The sequence below is a fragment of the Dreissena polymorpha genome, chromosome 2 (genome assembly GCF_020536995.1).
Source record: "Dreissena polymorpha isolate Duluth1 chromosome 2, UMN_Dpol_1.0, whole genome shotgun sequence".
Lineage (NCBI taxonomy): Eukaryota > Metazoa > Mollusca > Bivalvia > Myida > Dreissenidae > Dreissena > Dreissena polymorpha.
In genome coordinates this window covers 119,488,130-119,509,000 of record NC_068356.1, presented here as the reverse complement: position 1 = coordinate 119,509,000, position 20,871 = coordinate 119,488,130, and the positions used below count along the sequence as shown (strand labels likewise).

The 20,871-nt window shown below is 32.4% G+C and overlaps 1 protein-coding gene across 4 annotated transcripts in view; it reads left to right on the top strand.

Annotated features, from left to right (window-relative positions):
• LOC127868725 (ankyrin repeat and fibronectin type-III domain-containing protein 1-like) overlaps nt 1-20,871 on the top strand; it is a 198,806-nt gene that overhangs the window by 17,837 nt on the left and 160,098 nt on the right. The gene's annotated exons all lie outside the window — the stretch shown is intronic.

Sequence of the window (20,871 nt, the reverse complement as noted above, 5' to 3'; positions counted from 1 at the left end):
TGCATTATGAGAGGACCTGGGATGTACTGTCCCCCTACACTCCAATCTTCTGTTTAACTAATTAGACTTACAAATATTTGGCCAAGTTTTGAATTAAACCTGGAATATCTAGCTTTTTATACAGTCTTGTCATCGATGTTAAGGGTGTTAGTTCCTAGAAAACAACTAGCTCCCCTTTGAAATGAACCCCTACAGTTATTAATAGTTCTTTTATTATTCATTTCAGTAGATGAACTTGATTCATGAACTGTTCATGGACTGTTCATATTAAAAGATAAAGTGGCAAAAAATATTGAACAATTCAGGGGACAATTAGTTCTTTATCTCTTCCAGGTTCTTAAACAATTTATAAACCACTCAAACAAGAACCTTTTATGAACTTTTCATGGAAGTACTGAAATGAAATGTTCATGAACTGTGCAGTTACTGTAATATGATGAACTTCTTATGAAATGTTCTTCGTGCACGAACTTTTGAAAAACTGGTCAGTACAAATTTATTGAACCATTTTCTCCAAGAAAAGTATAATGCAAGTCCTTAGGGGCAACTGCACTAGAAAAATAAAACATGTGTTAACAAGAGCACCGCATAACGGGTAGCAATGCTTGGCTGCGGGTGCAGTTTTGAATAAATGAAAAGGTCACAGTGACCTTTGACCTAGTGACCCACAAGTGGATGTGGTGTGTAGAAGTCATCAAGGTGAAGCTACATATGATGTTTCAATGGTGTAGGTGGAATTTAGCACTTTCATTATGGAACCAATGCTCAAAAGGTTAACAAAATGTTAAGGTTTTAGCATGACGCGGATAACACGACACGACGAGCTGGCTATGACAATACCTCTGTTTTTTTCTGAAAACAACTAAGCTAAAAATAGATGATTTCACTTATACAAATTTGTATAACATAAATTCAGATTCATATAGATGTTAAGTGATGTTAAAGTGCATTTGTTCCTAGTACGCAATACCCTTAATGACTGTATGAAAGGAAAAAAATATGCTTGTTTAAATTGTGTCATTTTGAGGTCACAATGTCAACTCAATATTCAATATTTAAAATGCCAGCATATAAATAAAATGTACTTTGTACACAAAAATGCTTGTGAAAACAAACAGGTTTTCTTCTTTTTTAAGTGCCTACAATTTAAATTCTTTAAGTAAATATCCATTCTTCTCGCTTTTGGTTGTGCTTAGTATTAAATTGTTCAGAGACTTCTGGAGGTGTATCATGTTGGATATTGGAATAATGTGTCTAGAGTAAAATGTTTAAGCCCCATTAAGGAATTAGATTTGCAGGTGATGAACAATACAAAAGTAAAAATGATCAACAATGTTGCTGTCAGGGTTTTAGTTCCAACAATGTTGCTGTCAGGGTTTTAGTTCCAGTTGCCAAAATATAAGGCAGCAACATTAAGCCATAGGGGTGTGTCCTTCCTTTTCAAGTGCCTGCATGCATGAATAAACTTTTTATGGAAACGAAATCTTTTTTGAAACCAAGTGGCAGATTTTGTTTAAATTAAAAAAAAATGTTGCTCTACCAATGTTGCAAAAAGAATTCGTTTCCATTGAACACTATGGCTGCCTGAGCTATAAATAAAAAAATAAAAACAATGTTCCTTTTAACCCTTGGAAGGTTTTCAAATAGTCTCACAAAAATGATCCTTAAGTGGCCTCTAGTCCAAAGTGGTTCAAATGAATATGTCTGGTTGCAAAACAAAACTGGCATGGCTAATTTTCATTATAAATCTGTTATTTAAAGTATTAAATTTCTTTGTGTCAGGAACTACTTTTATAACTGTATATGTCAACATAATTTTGCAGGCATTCCTATACTAAAAATCTACAAAAATTGCTTAATTCAAATTTGGGCTGGTGTTATTTTTCATTATATGACTTAATTGAAATTGTTGGATTTTTAAATAAATGTTTAAAAATGATAATTTGTTTTGCTTAGCTGTCAAGTGGTGACACTATTTTGGTTTATGTGGGTATATTTAAAACTTTGAAAAGAGATTGGGCTCTCATCTCCCTTTATTACAAATCAGGGTTATTGCTATCTGACATTAATGCAGCCAACGTTACAGGCATTAATTATGCACACCTTGTTGTTGTTTTTTTGCTGTCAGTAAAATACACCAAAATTGAAACTTCAACTATGTGATGGAAATTATAGCTTTTTCTTTCAAGAAATTGCAGAAGTGTAATTTAATGCAGTTTTTCGGCGTAAGCTGCATAAGCCAGCTTTTCACCTTAGCCTGACCTTTGTAAGTGTCCAATAAAATTCCAATAAAATTTCCCGCGGCTAGGTACGAATGAATACACTTCATTTATTCCATTGGCTGATTTGAGTATACCACCAGAACATTGGAAACATATCCGCGTCTTTGTAACACTGTTTTACTGTATGAAACAATTTAATCTCGAATGAAAAGGCTTAATAGATAGAACAGTTTTACACTCAATTCTCGACATCAATACAGTTTGTGCGTACACCTTTTATTTTCAGAGTATTACCAGCGCAAGAGCGTTTATACTTAAAAGGCTATGTTCTCATATTTAGTACTTACTTCCTTATTCCTGTCAACATGTTAACATGTAAAAGTATAAAGAGCAATGGAAGCGAGGCCTCACTTTAAAGCATTGCATTTCAACCCGCGAGGTATATCGGGTCAATTCGCGGACATTCAGAGTTTATATACAGGTCATCACCGGAGTTGGCGGCCAGTAAAATAATCGTTATATAATAAAGACGCTATCCGTGAACTAGGTGACCTGGAATTTTCTTTAGACCAGAAATATGTTAAATGAAGATATTCAGCAATATAATTATGGTATGTAAATAATAGATTCTAAATGTGTTTTCAACAATACAATGATAAATATTATTGTTGATAAATTTAACAATAATTATTCGTCCATATTGCCTAATGTACTAAAGTGATATTATGAGCATGTAACAGTTTATAGGTGTCTATCACAACCGTTGATTATTTTTGATGTTTCTACTTCATATACACTTATATTAATTAATGCAGCATCATCATACTAAAACAATATACCAGAAAGAGAAAAATAATGCATTTGAATATCAACCGTACTTTCGTTTGACAACTGATCATGCGTTTACGAGTTGAACCTAAATTTAGTTTTAGTGCAGATTTGTTCATACGACACAAAGACACGAAATTGTTTTACGGATCATTTCAGCTTACAGGACTGGGTGGGTCACGTAAGAATATCGAATATAAAATATATTTTTTATAAACAACTGGTAGCAAGGTGAGTTGCAGATAATTAATCAGTAACCACATTTTAACTAACTATTTTGACCTGTTAATTCTTTTCAGCTCAATTCAACAGTGCAAAATGCCCATAATATCACTTTAAGCATTAGCACGATGATAATTGATACTGTTAATAATCGAATCAAATAGCAATGCCCGACAAACCACTAAAACAGGTTTGTTCGAAGAACGCGACTATAAATACGGATACTTCTCGTGTGGCCGGTTGACTCACATGTTTAAATTTCACTTCCATTCTTCTTTTGGTTTTCTGTTTTGTATCTATAGGTTTATGACCAGCAATACGTTATAATGTAAAATAAGCCGCGAAAACTCCCCGTAACATCCCGTACTGCGTGTGATGCAGCTAAGAACTGCACAGAAAAAGACATTCGCTATCCTTGATCTCATTCATTAAACTATTTACGCCGTATATCTTTTTTAAAGATATTTCTTGTTCAAATTCACTTAGTATTAAAGGTTGCTTAAATAAATTTTGAATATTGATTAAGAACATTGTGATATTTAGGTGCCAGGTATGAGAACTTAAACTCTTTTCTCAGTATATTCGGAGTTAGTGCCCCTTTGTTTTTTGTGTAATCTTTGTCTTTTATATCTTTCTGGGCAACAGATAAGAATTGTTTTATCGTTTTTACGATTTTTATTGGACAGAAAATGAATTGAAATAAAAATCAATTGTACAGAAAACGATTATGAAAACGGGAAAACTAATTGTAATAGATTCTTAATTGTTTTAATTGTACCGTTTTGCTCTGAACGACATTTGATTTGAATAAGTATATTGTGACCTTTAGTGCGGTTGTAATATTTTAGTCAGTTTATATAGACACTGGTTCAGGCTAGTGCCTATCGTAACATTTACTTCCGTTTAAAAATGCTGGGAAATGGTAGCTGCTAAACATGGACAGCCTAGCATTTTTCGATTATCTGGATGGACGCCCACAATTTTACAATTTGTTACACGACCGGTCACCTGAACCTTCCGGAAAAGACATTGTGAAGAGTATACCCTCAGTTTAAATTGTGCAGGTGGTGAAAGATTCTTCAATATTCTGTGCAAAAAACTGCGATGATTCCGTGTCTGAAAAATAAATAATATTGTGGAAAAATAGTGTTTACCTGCTTGTCATTAACGGAGATGGTTTGGAAATGTGCCTTAAGTACAATATTTGTATGAAAGGTAATGTTAGCACACTATGGGCTAGGGCTGGATCATGCAATATTCAAAAGGACACGATAGTCAAGCGCTAATTCCCTTAAGTCACGCCCTTTGACCTTAACATGACTGTTTTAAATAGTTTTGCTTTAAAAATGTGATTTGATATTAGAAATATTAAAGTTTACATAAAACAATATAATTTAGTAGTTTGTTTCAAATTTTTCAATGTAAGTTAATTGAAATTGTCAGTATTATTGGTAATATAAGGAATCTGGCAAACACTGACACATTTAATTTTTTTGTATAAAATAATGGCATAAAGTTATTTTAATATTTACTGTGCATACATCATGGTATTAATCACCCTTGCTCCCCAGGGAAACAGGTTCATGAAGTTCATGAATTTATTCATGAACAGGTTTCACAAAGATAAATACAGAATTTTTAAAATACTAGTTGAGAAATATTTTAAGAGAACAAACCATGGAAATATGATAATAACAGAAAAATATTATTTTATTCCCAGTTTAATATTTTCATAAACATTGTATGATTTGAGGATTTTCATTTAAAAGACAACGACGAAGAATAACACAACAAGGTTATGTACTAAAGCTTATTAATAACACAGTCATTAAAATCTACAGGAGCGATATTCCTGGTAAACTGAAAGAACTTAAAGGTAAAATTCAACATTGTAATAAAATCATTAGTATTGCTGACACTTCATTGGCATGTCGGCGAACAGTTAATGAGTATGAAATGATTTGTTATGCTTCTGATTCTGTTGTTGACAAAAACATTCAGAAAGCAGAGGATAGAGTGATACAATGTAGCAAAAACTGGGAAAGATAAGTGAACACAGTGCCAAAAAAGTTGAAATGGAACCAATGGCTGATCAGTTTAGCAGGTAATTAAATATTAAAGACTTACATTTCCAAATAACATAAACCATGTGGCTTCATTCAGCTTGCTTCCGTTTAAACTTCCTGTGCACACAATATTCTTCATTTGTAAAAACAGCAATATTCTGTTCATGAACCTGTTCATAAAGTGTATTAAGTTCATGAACAAATTCATGAAATTAATTAACCTTGTGTTTGTGAACTTGGAGTTCATGAATACTTGTGTTATTCATTAATATTTTGTCTATTCTAGCACTGGTTCAAGATGTAAGTTCATGAATAAATTCATGAAGTTCATGAACCTGTTTTTAAGTTCATGAACTAGGAGTTCATGAATACTTATGTGTTATTCATGAATGTTTTGTCCATTCATGAACTTGTTTGGGAAGTTCATGAAGTAAATTCATGAAGTTCATGAAAAAATTCATGAAGTTCATGAACCTGTTTCCCCGGGGCTAGCAATAGGTAACTTGGTCAGAGTTTCTTCTTGTAGACTTTCTGATGGCAATACATCATCATTCATCAAAATGTCTGTGAAAAATTTACAAAAGTGTAATATTTCTGTAAATATTTAAGAAAGAGTTATTGCCTGATTACTCTGAATTTCCTCTGATTGTCCTCAAACATGTTAAAAAACAACAGAAATGATGGTACATTAAGATGCTAAAACACTGGGATGGGAAATCTAATGAGATGTACAAGTTTAATTATCTAAATTAGACACCATAACTATTAGAATTATTCACTAAAATGTTAGCTCAGAGCAGTGATGATATCATGCGTTCATCTTTTAGTCCAAAATCTGATATCTTGGCTTTTATGGCAACTTGTTGAGATGGTTGTTGTGTTTTATGAGATAGATGGGCTTTAGTTGGAGGACTTGCAAGGAGGGGTAAAGTGGTTGTTGATACGCCCGTAGGATTGATAAATGATCAATACAGTGTCATAGCTACAAGTACTTGTCACACATACTTACATTTATATTGAATTGAACATGGAGGACGTTGACCAAATACAATGGCAAAAATTTTATCTTTTGTAATTTACATTATTTTGTATAATACTTTGTAGCCTAAGGGGGAATTTTTTTCTGTATAAAGTAAACATTAATGAGTTACTTAAAACAATAGATCATATCTTGCTGACACTAACATATACTATTTAATGCTTCACGAATTTCATTTTAAAAAACATAGTGTATTGATATTGTAAACATTATATTTAAACATTTATTTGCTGCAAGCGCCAAAAATTAGATTTCAAAATTTAATGTGTTCTACAATTTTCTGAGGTACTCTTGTTTCTTTTTAACAATAAAAATATTATGTTTTACTTTAATATCTCATTTACATGAGATACTGTCTTACTTACTGTTACCTACTAATTTAGCTTTAAAGCATCTTAAATAAAATCCAATACCATGGAATTTGTCCAATGCAGACTTGTAAGAATGTTATGCAAACTAATGTTGATACCAAAAAAATGTCTTTTTCTTTTTACAAAAAGTGTGCACAATTTATTTAAATGTGCTGTGCAGTTAACCAGCTTTGAAAATTGCTAGTTTGACTAAAGAAATAGAACAATTTATTGCCACAGTTCTTGGCCCACAAATATAGACCACAAATCAGATCTGTATTGTATGTCAACGTCTCTGAATGCGTATACGATGTAAATCTTAATGATAGCACTTGTAACATTTATTGCATGTTACTTCAAGTGCATATTAATGTTTTCACTTTTGAAAAGTAACTTTTTGCACACAGACAAGATTATAAAGTTGTCTGCACCTCTTATAAACAAACATTTCAGTTTTTGGTGTTGTGATAAGTGTGTTTACATCACAAACACATCGTGAAAAAAACATCTTTTTGCAAACTTGAAAACATAATTTATGCAATGTGTATTTGTTACTTCATTTCCAGAATGTATATTAAGGTAATTTAACTTTAGTTTTTATACCCTCAAAGGTTTACAGAACCTTCCGTCACTATGTCTGCTTTTTTATTTTCACTCTCTAACTCAACCAGTTTTTATCTGATTGGTACCAACTTTTTTTAGAATAATTTTTAGCATAAAATGCAGGCCCTTATTAAAAAGCCAGCCACATCTCACCTAGATGGTTATGGCATAACTTTACCATTTATTGATAGATTTTTAAATGACTTTTCCCAAATTTTCAACCACATTTGACGAAAAAATTAAAAGTTTTAAAATACCGTATTTTTTTTACAAATATTAGTTTATATTGATTAAAATATCACGACTAGTATATTAAATAACTTGAAAAAAGTTCATATTTTCAGTAAAATATTATTAGGTATTAAAATTTTGCGATTTGAAATCGAAAGTACATCGCGAAAATAGGTGACATAACGATATACACACTATAAATAACGCAAGTAGATTGATCATTTTATATATAAAATATATACAATTCACTTTGCATGCACAATTTGCATTCCTGGGTTTACCACAAGATGATGATGATCAATCTACTGGTGTTAACTGGTAGTTACCTGGTATTGGTACCCAGTAAAATTTATTACCGAATATATTATACTGAAAATATGAAAACTTAACAACTTTTTTCAAGTAATGTAATATATCAGTTGTGATATTTTAATCAATATAAACTAATAATTGTAAAAAAATACGGTATTTTATAACTTTTCTTTTTTCGTCATTCGTGGTTGATCAGGTACCAGTTTAACCTGAACCTTTGGAATTGAGTTGCCCAAGCCAAAATCTGCTCACCCTGGGCTAATGGACAACCACTAATTTCTATACCGGACATAAATGAAGTTTTTAGACAAAAGCGTAATGATGGTACATCCATGTCCACTTGACCCATGTCTTAATTTTTCACTTTTACTCTTATAATAGATAAATCTGGAAACATAACACTAAACCTTGACCAGCAACTGCAGGAATGGTGATGACAGCTTCTGTGTTCAGGACCACACTTTTATGGTCTTAAAAGCATTGTTTTTCTCCTGCTGGAAATATATGTTGCTTTTTGTTTTATGTTCTTTAGACCAAATAAAATACAACATATTTATTTTACTTAACTAATGGAAGTTTTTAAATAATTTTGAAATGTTGATGACAAAAAAGTAAGCACAAGAATGATGAAGTACCTGATATCGGCCTCTTCAACTTGCCACTTTACCTTTCATTTATTTAACTTTGCAGAGAAACTATTAAACATGCAAGGTGACTTTAACCAGACTGAAATTCACGCTGGCTAAGGATATATAATATTTTCGCCTGGCTGCTTTACCAGTGTGATTAGAAACAAAGGATTTGGAACAATGATTTGTGCATATAATAAATCACAGTAAAAGTCAATAAAACTGGGTCAATATAACAAACTAATCAATAAGAACAATGGACAAGCCTGGTCTGAGACTATGGATGGGCCTAGTCTGAAACTATGGATGAGACTGGTTTGAAACTATGCATGAGACTAGTCTGAAACTATGGAAGAGACTGGTTTGAAACTATGGATGAGACTTAGTCTGAAACTGTGGATGAAACTGGTCTGAGACTATTTATGAGCCTAGTCTTATACTATGGATGAGACTGGTTTGAAACTATGGATGAAACTGGTCTGATAATATTTATGAGACTAGTCTGATACTATGGATGAGACTGGTTTGAAACTATGGATGAGACTTGTCTGAAACTATGGATGAAACTGGTCTGAGACTATTTGCGTAGACGAACGTCAAAGCTTAAACTGTAAGCGTTAGATATAGACTGTCGCTTTTCCACCTAGGTTTACTCAGCAGTCTAGCCCTTGCTAACAACTAGTTCTGTCACTTTTCCGACCACAATGTGGAATTACTCAGTAGACAGAAAGCTACAGTTATTTACCTAATAATATTCGATGTGTTCGCCTTGAGAACCAACTTCGAAATCAGCCTAATGCAGAGAAGACACTGCTTATATACAGACGAGTCACTACTATTCTACAAAATGGGTAAAAACTAATTTACTTCAGCCTTATGAAACAGCACTGAGATACAAGTAAACAATGTTCAATTCATATTAGTGAGTTATCAATTATAGTCATGCAGTAAAAAGTTATATTGTAAGGCAATAATGCAAACTGTTTTATTAATTTCAGAATATAAACATGTGTATTACCCAAATTGAAATGCTAGCGTCTGATCTATTTTTTTCCGAATTACTGTAAGAGGACGATGCCGTATAGAGCAATGGTTACACTCTACTATTATTAACAAACTGATCGAAGGCAGGCAAATTCGCTACACTATCTTGTAGCTGCTTAAATGTAGCTTTTATGTACAATTCAATTTCTTGAGGTGGTAGGTTTTTCTTAGTTATGTTTTATGTAATTAATTTATATTTGACCATATGGTTGTTTTCTAAATATGCCCGCAGCATAAGCAAGACCTCTACCTTGTTAGGTCGTAAAGACTTGTGACCGCTGCATTAATGTTGCTATTTATGTTAAAAAATGTATGTGAACAATTAATCTATTGCCAAAAAGGCAATTATTTAAACATTATGTTTCATTTGCCTAAAAAACTCAATGCAACATTTGTATGTGTATATGGAAAACAAGTTAATTTGACTGTTCATTTAACATAATTGTTGAAAGGTAAGCATTGTTGATAAAGCGTTAAACAATAGTTATATATAAATATACACTAATATTTAAGTGGCATTTTTCATTTACAATTATACTATGGTATGTAAGTCATTTAAATAATGTCCTTAATACTCTGCATGACACAATATATTTTTGACATTATTCTCCTATACACACATTGAACACTTTGTAAAACTTCATTTTGCATTATATGCATAATTAAATTTAAGGCACATCCAATTACAAACACACGAGCTTAGCTTACTGCATAAATATCAAAATTTCAATATTGTTTCCTAGTATGTGCACATCTATATTTAATATGTAATTTGTTGAATAAATATTATTTAAATATTTTGTAATGCTTAACAATCAAAAGAGGATTATTTTGGTCACAAGTACTAATTTTGCATTCATACTTAAAATAGTATTTGATGTGTTTTGATAAGTGTGCTATGTAGAAAGAAATTTTTTGGGTCATGAAAAAACAACAACAGTCTTTCCAATTTGTGCATCTCATAGGGGAAGATTTACAGTTTCCGGATTATTGTTTTATGTTTGGATGTCAGGACGCAAAGGAGCAAATAAAGGAAGAATATTGGAAGCATAAATGAGCATGCAATCAGAGATTGCAAATTGTATAAAGCTGTTTGATAATGTTTACATGTGCTGTAAGATTTCAGCTATTGTCAATGTTTGTGCAGCGTTTGTTTGTAGACAAAAAATTCTTTGAAATAATGATTTTACTGAATTTGTTTGGTTGAATATTAATAAGTATTTTATCAAAATGCATAGTATTACTGCTACGCCTTTGTTGATGATATTTTGAAGTTTGAGGCGACCCCGGAAAAATATGATATATTTAGATTTTTTTAAAGAATAACAACCATTAAGATTTCCAAATGTACCTTTGCCCATATTCTCATCGCCACACAAATACTTGCATATTTCACTTGCCGTGGCATTATGGCTAAGGTGTCCCCCTAGCGATTGGGAGGTCACGGGTTCGATCCCCTCTCAGGGAGCGTTCTCTAGATCTTCCCCAAAGACACCAAGCACAGGTTCCAGGCCCAGGAAACGGACTGGAGAGGGTTTCTATAAGCCTGAGGCTTTCGATGCAATCGAGCTAAAAATAAATAGGTTTAAACTAAATACTTGCATACACAGTTGGTAAGATTGTTTGCCATACTGTGTCAGTAAAAATTAAAGTCACTATCACGCTCACCAATACATACGGCTACTGTATTATGCTATATAAAAACATTCGACAACAAGTAGTACCATACGATGGTTAATTACAATAGGAAGACCCTAAAAACAAGTAACATTGATGTAAAAACGTTATATTACAAGCATTCGGCAAGTTTTAAGCATCTAAATATCGTTCCACGATGTAATCTACTTTTGCTTTCGAGTCAGGATCGGATTAATTCGGGTTGCGTTCATTTGCATAATTTATACAAGCCATTTTCCCATTCGCTAAGTTCCAGTTACCCAGAATTAATTTTGATTTCACAGAATGATTATTCATGAGAGCTACGTCATGCTTCGGACGCATACCGTATCCAATCTCATGTTCGCCCGTAAATGTTCGGATATTTCACGGGAGATATAAATGGAATTATTTGTGGCCACAAAAAAAAAAACCCGAGCATTTTGTATCTCGTTAAATCAATTCAACCAGACAACATCTAACGTTGAAATTTTGCATTTTGCTAAAAGGAACATTGATTTTTTATGGGTAAGCTTTATTTAACGAAATATTCGATATTTTTTAGCGTGATTGTTACTTTAAGAGGTTTTGTTTGTATTTATCAACTTGTATTACACCTGGACTAATTTGACAAGGCTGCCTACTTTTTTTTTTGTTGGCAAGATTAAAATGTTATTATTTGATAAATATAAATGCAACATCTTGGAAACAATAAGCTTTAAACTGCAATGTTGTGGAACTTTGAATTATTGTTCATTGATTGTCTTAAAGGACAACATTATGTTTACATCATGTTTAATTCTTCAGAAACATACTATAAGCATGTTATCCTAATTGCATTTATTATTGCAAAGCATGTATTAGTATTTCACGACAGAGACAGTAAATGGGTCATTTCATTTGGATTTATCAGTTCAAGTTACAATATTGTGCCTTAACAATTAAAAAAAGTGTTTAGTAGTTATTCAGTTGAAAGTTTGTTAATATGTTTTTATTTACAAGAAACAGGTTCATATTAAATATGTATTTCACATTTAAATGAATAAGTTCATACAAAAGACATAAAATATCTACACCTGTACATACTAAAAGAGCCTTACAACAAGCTTTTCTAAATATAACATGCAACTGCTTGATACATTATGAACTGTATGTTGATAAATGTGTCATCGATATCTGATTTTAAATAATAATGACCACTTCAATCACATAGTGTAAGGTGAGTGCTCTATACCAATGATGATAATTGCTCCCAATAGCCAATACAGGACCTTTGTGAATAGAAAATCACCTTGAACTCTTTATTGTCAGCAAACAATGCCAGGGTGACAGTAGATTAATAATTTATTAGTTTTCTGTTTGTTTACATTAAAAATAATGATCTACAATCTGTATTGGAGGTGGTACAAATGCAGGCATCCAAATAGAAAAAGCCCTGTTTGATAACAAAAAAATTGCTATTAGAAGGAATGTTTCCGGATATATTGGACAGTGATTGGCCATAATGATTGTTAGGCATGTGTTTGCATATTCATATACATGTATGTATGGCGCACCAAAGGGGTCGAAACTTTAACTTTTGCTGCAGCAGAAAAAAATGTTGCATCTAGATGCTGCTCGGGCAGCAATTTGCTGCTCGAGCAGCATTTTTTCTGCTGCAGCAGAAAAATCCTGCTCGACCAGCATTTATTTTTAGATTATGGCATCAGCCAATCAAAATAAGATTACACATAGGCATAAATCATGTAACGTTGGAGCAATTGATCAACAAAATTGGCATGTTCCTACATGACTTATAGATTTTAAAGCTTAATTATTTTTTTATGAACAACTATGGAAAAAGGATGAGAATTTTATAATAATTGATTAAAACACAGATTATGAGTTTGTTGCAGTTTTTCTAAAGTTATTCTGAGGTCTCTTTCGTTTCCGTTGAGGTAGCTTATGTCGTCCGTTTGTAAGCTCAAATTTGATTGGCTGAGGGGTTCAAGGGCTTATTCTTATAATAAATGTTGGTCGAGCAGGATTTTTCTGCTGCAGCAGAAAATAATGCTGCCCGAGCAGGAATTTTGCTGGTTGAACAGCATCTAGATACTGCTCGAGCATCAAATATGCTGCTCGAGCAGTAATTTGCTGCTCAAGCAGCATTTAAATGCTGCTCGAGCAGCATTTTTTTCTGCTGCAGCAGAAGTTAAAGTTTCGACCCCTTTGGTGCGCCATATGTATGCCTGTAAAACATGTCTGAATTGACCAGATAAGATACTATGTGTTAAGGAAGTCAAAATATCAGGAAGTTGATGCAAATAACTAATCTGCTGAAAAATTGCCTTGAATTTCACTTGTATTGGCCTTAGAAGATATCATTGATGGTCACAAAGTATTAGCAGAGCATACAATCATTGTAGAGTCCTTAAATCTTGTGATGTCTATGATGTCAATGCTTCTTTATGCCACCCAGTTTAAGAGATGGTGAAATATGTTGTATGGTAATGGTCCCTGTCAACTTCCTGCATGTTCATTGAAGGTTTGTGGGGGTTAGGACATTTTACTGCATGGGCTCTAATCATTATTGCACTTTCTGAGTAAAATAAATAATAGTATATAAACCTGACCATCTTGTTTATTGTGGTTTACAGTAGGACCACTTAAGATAAATAACTTATGTTCTTAATTAAGAAACATCTATGGTCCTTCTGCAAGCTTACAAAAAAACAAATGTAACTAGAGCAGTTAAAACATAACTAAACAATCCCCTGATTGACTGATTAAGGGCTAATACATGTAAGTTCAATCTTAATAGGCAAGGTACCTGTAAATTGTCTACTCATCATGTGTATTCTAAAAAATATTAAATACATGTATTCATTCCTGTCATTAGCTGACATGTTCTCTATTGAAATGTTTTTACATGGTGTTAATTGGAGTGTTGTTAGGAAGAACTCTCATTAATGTCAGTTTCCTACGGTTGCATAGAGGTGACATACACTCCTATTTTTTTTTCATGCCTTCCTCATTATTTCCTTTCTCATTCCCACAACATACTAAGGCAAGAGAACAACTTACTTACTTGCAGGAATGAGTAAGCTAGGTGGTGGGAACTACTTACTTAGTCAAGCGAATGAGATAAAAAAGAGACGAGTGCAAAACTAAATCAAAGAGGAGTGCAATGAAAAAAAGAGTGGTGCAGTAAATAAAGGAGGGTGCATTAAACAAAAGAGGAGAGAAGTTTAGCTACGACATAGCTAATTCATTCCGACAAGTTAGTAAGTTGTTCCCTTTAGTAAGTTTGTGGTGGGAACGAGATAAATAAAAGAAGAGTGCAGTTAAAAAAAGTGGAGATAATGTCACCTCCATGCCAACATAATTTTCTGATCATTCTTACAGAATATGCTGTTGTTTTAATGGATATAAAAACATAAAAAGTGCATTTGTCAAGGTTGGGTTTCAAAAAGGTATAACCAGGGATAATTTTTTTTTCGGTTTTGTCGGTCCTAGACCGATTGCGGTTATGAAAGACCATTTGAAAATCCTAAAAAGTCGGTCTAATTCTGTCCTGACATTCGTAAAAACCGATGTAAAGTCTATAAGTTCCCAATAAAATTCGCTATTCAAGATCTGTCTGGCTAAAACTTACCATCGCTCATCCCTTTATTGCCCCCAATGAACAACCCGCTTCTGTAACTTGAGTGCACCAGTGTTGTTTTTGACACCTTATTGGCGATTTATCCGCAATTATTGATTTTATCAGGCATTCACAGACACACCACAGTATTTTTATGATAGGGGTCTCTAAATTCTAATTGCTATCGAAAGATGTATCATACAGAAATAAACGCCAATGACACAATTGTACCACCTAAGGTTATAAAACCTGTCAAAACACCGATTGTGTACATCAAACAAATTGGATGCTGACCAATACGCGTTGATGTTTCACATAGATAAACTTTCGTGTTCGACTGATAGTCAGAAAATAATTTGTAACATATTGCATCAATCTAAATTTAGAGTTAATTGACGATTGGTTGAATAAGAAAAGTGCGAGATGCGCTCACTTTGCGTCAAAGATTTACATATTTTCAATTGATGTCAAATCGAGGAATACGGGGAAAGCCCACAATAGTGTGTTTACTTCGGTAGAATGGAGAACGCTGTGTTCATGAATTTCTGAAACACATGTATCGTCAAAATTGGGCAAAAAATTCGAGTTTTTGTAAGTAATATACTGACTAAAGGTGGAATGATTGATCGTTTTAGGTGTCCTGCTTTTTGGTCAAATTACCCGACAAGTTTTTATGGAATGTCCCGATTTGGGCATGAACAATTCTGGCATGTATGGATTTCGGATGAAATTTTACGAATATTTTCCCCCCATGTTAAATCCGGACAGATTGATGTTGTGGGAAAATATGATCCCTGGGTATAACGATTAGTGTTAAACATGTTTTATACAGTTAGTATGGCTCTGTAACTTTGTTTTGTGAAAGGTAATACAGGTCATGTTTTGGCTCCTTACCATATTTTACCATGTATAGCGCGCAGTTTTTACCTCAAATTTGGTGCGCGTTATACATTTAACAGTGCATATTACGAGTATGCATAGTTATATACCCAATAACACAAATGTTATATATGTTATATAAATGTTTTATGACCTTTATAATATGGTTGTAAAATTTAACACATGATCAAAGTGTCCTCATATGAGCCCAGGCAGGGCAGAATTCTAGTTAAAAAGCAATGTAATATAAACTGTACCGTACTTTAATTCTCCTTTCAGATGCATGAAAAGTCATTTAATATTTTGGCTGAAAATTGGGTTGTCTGAAAATGTGAGTGTCCAAAAACTCATTACGGTTTTTGCATACCGGTAATTGAAGTATGCTACAGCACACAATATGTACTGGGTAATTCCTCACTGTATTACAGACATAACCCCTTATGTTTTTTTGTCACATAAGCCATAATTATGGAACCCTTAATACGTAGGGTACGGTACGTAATAAAGTGCTGAACCTCCTTGCAGAACATTTGTGTCCAATACAAACTCAAATGGCGCTTGATTACATGTCAGCCATGACTGTGGTGTCAAATTTGTCAGGAGATCTGGACGTAATTAGTGTTTGTCAGAGATGTTGATAATTTTAATCTGCTTCCAGATATTTTGCAGAGATGGCATTACATGCTTTTGAGCTAATGATGGAATTATAACAATTTGCTTTGATACCTTTTTTTGGAATTTCAAAAAAAACAACTGTGCATGACAGTTCTGACTTCTCAAGACACTGTATGCAAATTCTTCAACCTTTAAGTTTACAGTAAACAAATATAAATTCTCTTGTAAGACATACTATTTTTTTACAGTTTTGTTTTTATGAATATTCATTTCAAGGCAAAATCACACAGAACATCTGAATACATTTATTTTGGCTGATTTGAACCTTATTCAAGGTGACTATTGTTAAAAAGAACATTAGTGTTACCTCCAAGCATTCAGAAAAAGGAAAAACGATCCACATTCAACTTATTGAATGTAAGTTATCATTATCATTCATTAACTCAATGGAATTGTACTGAAAGTAAATTTACATCTTGGACATTTTGATAGCAGTATGTTAAGTATTATTGATGTTTTATCACTTTCAAAGCCAATTTGTGGAAATGTTATGTTCTTTGGTAGCATTTAAACCTTTAATCATTGCATTTAATGTCAGTGACAGATGTGAAAATTCCAAACAATTTTGGTTTGATCAATGTTAATCCATTATTAAACATATCTGTTTTCATACATGTTGAACATTATCATAAAGAGCAATGCATGTTGTCAGATCAATGTAGATATAAGTGTTTGTTGGTACGATTATGGAATTGTTCCCACATGTATTCTTAAGTTTTTTAAAAGAGTTTGAGACATGATTTTTATGCAACTCCTAATATTTTTATTGCAACTGATCTGTAATTGAATTTAGGAAGATTTTTTTTTATCACTGACTGTAGAACATGTAAATGTTCTATTTGGCAAAGTATAAGTTTCTGAGTATGAGGCAATATTTTTTGCAGAGCTATGTGCCCTTGAACTTAAGGAAATTTAGAATTCTTTACATAATTGTAGTATGTGTAATTTTTGTCTCAAACTAGTCTCATAATTTTTTGCCTACTAACATTGTAATTTACAGAGATTTTGTTTATACAATGTAAAATAGCAAGAGAATTTTTGTGTATGCTGCATTATTTATTTCATAGTTATGTGCCCTTTAAATCAGGCTTTAACTTAAATGAATTTTAGATAATTACATCATATGTAATGAACAAGTCTCTCATTTTTCTGCATATATCAACATGAAACGTTATAGATATTTTGTTGTAATGCGTAGAGTTTTGGTATTAGCCACGTAACATAATTTAGCTGTTCTGTACAATGTTTGATGAAATGATGCCCTCTGGGGTCAATACTGGCCCCGCCCTGGAGGTGTTTAGCTCACTGTTGTGCTTATGGTTAGGTATAGGAATATTATGATGTACCGTAATTACTCTATGTTTTCGGACACTAAGTTTTCGGACACCCCTTTATTTAGCAAAAAAAATAATTTTTCGTGATTCTTAATTTTCGGACACACGAGTTTTCGTCCATAATTTCTGTCTCTAAGTTTTCGGACAGTATATTTTACAGCACTATTTTACAAAATTTTGGTCATGTTTTCGATATCTAATGACACTTTGATCATGGTGGTTTACAACCAGATTAACATCTTAAAACATGACAGGTGCATGCCTGAGGGTAACGGACCATTACATTTGCGTTATTGGGTAAATAACCTTGTTCACCGGTATTAGACAATGGTTTCACCTTATAGCATAAGCGTTATGACAATTACCAGGGGTAGTGCCAATTAACAGTTCAATTATCTACCGCAATGGTACTACCCCTTCTCAGTAAAATAACTGTGACAAATACTAAACGCTTCAAAGTGTGATGCACCCTATTGCAAGTTTTACGAACAATTGAAGGTGTTAGACAACAACTATCTGAAATGAACAAACAAACATTTCATAGTTTGCTTTTTTATTGCGTTAATTACAGGTTCATACTAATGAGTATTGGTACATCACATGCTCATCTTTGAACTGGTTGGTCAAAGTACAACCTTGTAGTAATTTTCTGTCAAATAAATTAAGCATTTAAAATTATTTAAAATGCAGTGCAAACATATATAATTGTAATTTATACTGAACGTCATGGTATTTTACAAGCGCGTGCTATTACCGGTAGTCGTTGATACAAATGACTTTATTTTCTGACACTTCAATTTTCGACTCTTAGTTTTCGGACACCTGCATTTTGTGAATATTTTTCGTATCTAAGTTTTCGGACACGAAAAAAATTTATTATTTTTAAGTGTCCGAAAACATAGAGTAATTACGGTACGTTGGCAACCATGTGTTTGTGTGTGTCCCTCTCTGTCCATCAACATCTTATATTTCTTTTACATGTGATGCTGCTGTATTTACTGTAACATATTAAAAACATTAAAGCGTATAAAGTAAAGTGTAAGAAAAAGAAATCATTTTAATTTGTCACATGTAGAATTTTTGGATTAGAGAAAACTGAATTTTGATGGCAAAAGAAATCTGAAATTTTGGAGAAGTAAATATTTCATAACAAGTGTTTGAGATTTATTTAAGACAAGACTTCCATTACTTGTTTTAAATGTTGTGTGTTTTAAAGCAAAAGACATTAAAAATATTTAGTGCCTCGATTTCTTTGTCAAAAAATGTGAATCACAAATCAGATCTGTATTTTATTTAAATGTTTTTGAATCTCTATAAATTGTAAATCTTCTTTGATAACTTTTGTTATATTTATTGCATGAGTTTAAGTGCATAATAAATGTACAAAAGTAAATCTAGACAGAATATAAAGTTTTATGTGGCCCTCAAGAACAAGCATTAACATTACAGGGATAAGTGGGTGTACATACATATAAATGTTACATCACAAAAATATAGCTTTCTTTTTTAATTTTAGAAAAAAGTATAAATCAAGTTTCTTTCTTACCTCTTTGCTGTTTTTTCAGTATGATGTGTGAAATACAAGATGATTGTCAGCAACCTTTTGCAATATCAGTTGATTAAAAATATGCCCAATGGTCATTTTCTTATGTTTTCTCACTTTACTATTACAATATCCATGTTATATTATTTTTTAATACCTATTTTCATAAGACGGACATAATAAACAGTTACTAATTCAAAATACAATGCATGTACTTACTATCAGTTATTATTTATGAATTGTTATTTATTTATGGATATATTTTTTTTTAATGATAATTAAGTTTTTTAAATCATTGCAATTAAATGTAAATTGTATTGTTTTATTTTGCAAGTGCATTATATTTTTTATTACCTTAATTTTAAGTGATTCTTGTTATCCAAAAAATAGCATTATGGCATTAATAGCAATCTGAAATGTGTATCAATTTAAGCAGTAACAAATAATGCAGGCGCAATTTTGCAAATCAGTATGGGCTTAGCTATGCTAGGAACCGTAACCCGTGACTCACTCAGTGCCTGTGTGTATATCTCCAGTAAAATTAAGCAGACGAATGCTAAAAGCGTCTGCTCTAACCACCGCATCTACCTGTTCTCACTGGTACAGTACATAGTGTGTATATAACAGCTTGTTAGACAACGTTCGCCAGTCTAGTGTTTATCATTGAAATCTGTACATATTGGCTGCTTTCAGGGAAATCGGGGCATAATGCATGTCAAATAAGATTAGCCTGTGCACACTCAGATTAGCTGTATCAATGATTTGAAAAAAAACACACATCTCGACCTGTGTTTTAAGACACACTCTTTATAAATTTGAATGGGTTGCGGTCATTTCAAACTTGCGATATAATAAACTATAACATAATTTTGAAAACTGAGTTGCATCTAAGATTATATAACAGCGAACAAATTCAGTGCCTTCAGCGCTTTGATTTACGTATATGACCATGAAACACAACAGAACATGCAATAGCAACAAAAAAGCAACAAAAAAGTCAATGAAAAAATTGGCTAAAGAAAAATCAGAGCCAATGTGAGGCCTTAAGCCTGAAGTCAAATGCACCTTCATGCTTACTAAGTAAAAACTTACTTTAATGTTGCTGGGAACATAAAATAAATCTAAGGTTATATTTTGGATGGCTCATATTAATGATAAAGAAGATTTTGTTCAGACAATGCATGGCATCCTGATAATGTTGTTCAGTCTCTGAAATTTGAGATAGCACATCAATGGCGCTAATTTCACAGTGTTTTTCAGCATAGCTGTTTAACCTTAGATGACCTTTGTAAACACTCAATGAATATGAATATAAAAAACTTTTCTAAATAGAAAACGCGCTGTTTTCCAATTTACATTAATATGTTATTGACAAGACTAATCATTTCGGGAAGTATAGGGTTTGAAAAAACTGATACTAAATGTGTGTTTTGCAACAATAATTGTTTTTTTAATGTTATATGTTATCCTTGCCTTTACTGGTAGCCAGTGTAGTTCATATATATATATATATATATATATATATATATATTTTTTAATTTTTTTTTTGTACAACACCATATAATTTAATTGTTAATATAAATAGGCGTTTCATCAAAATTAGCAAGTTTCAACTT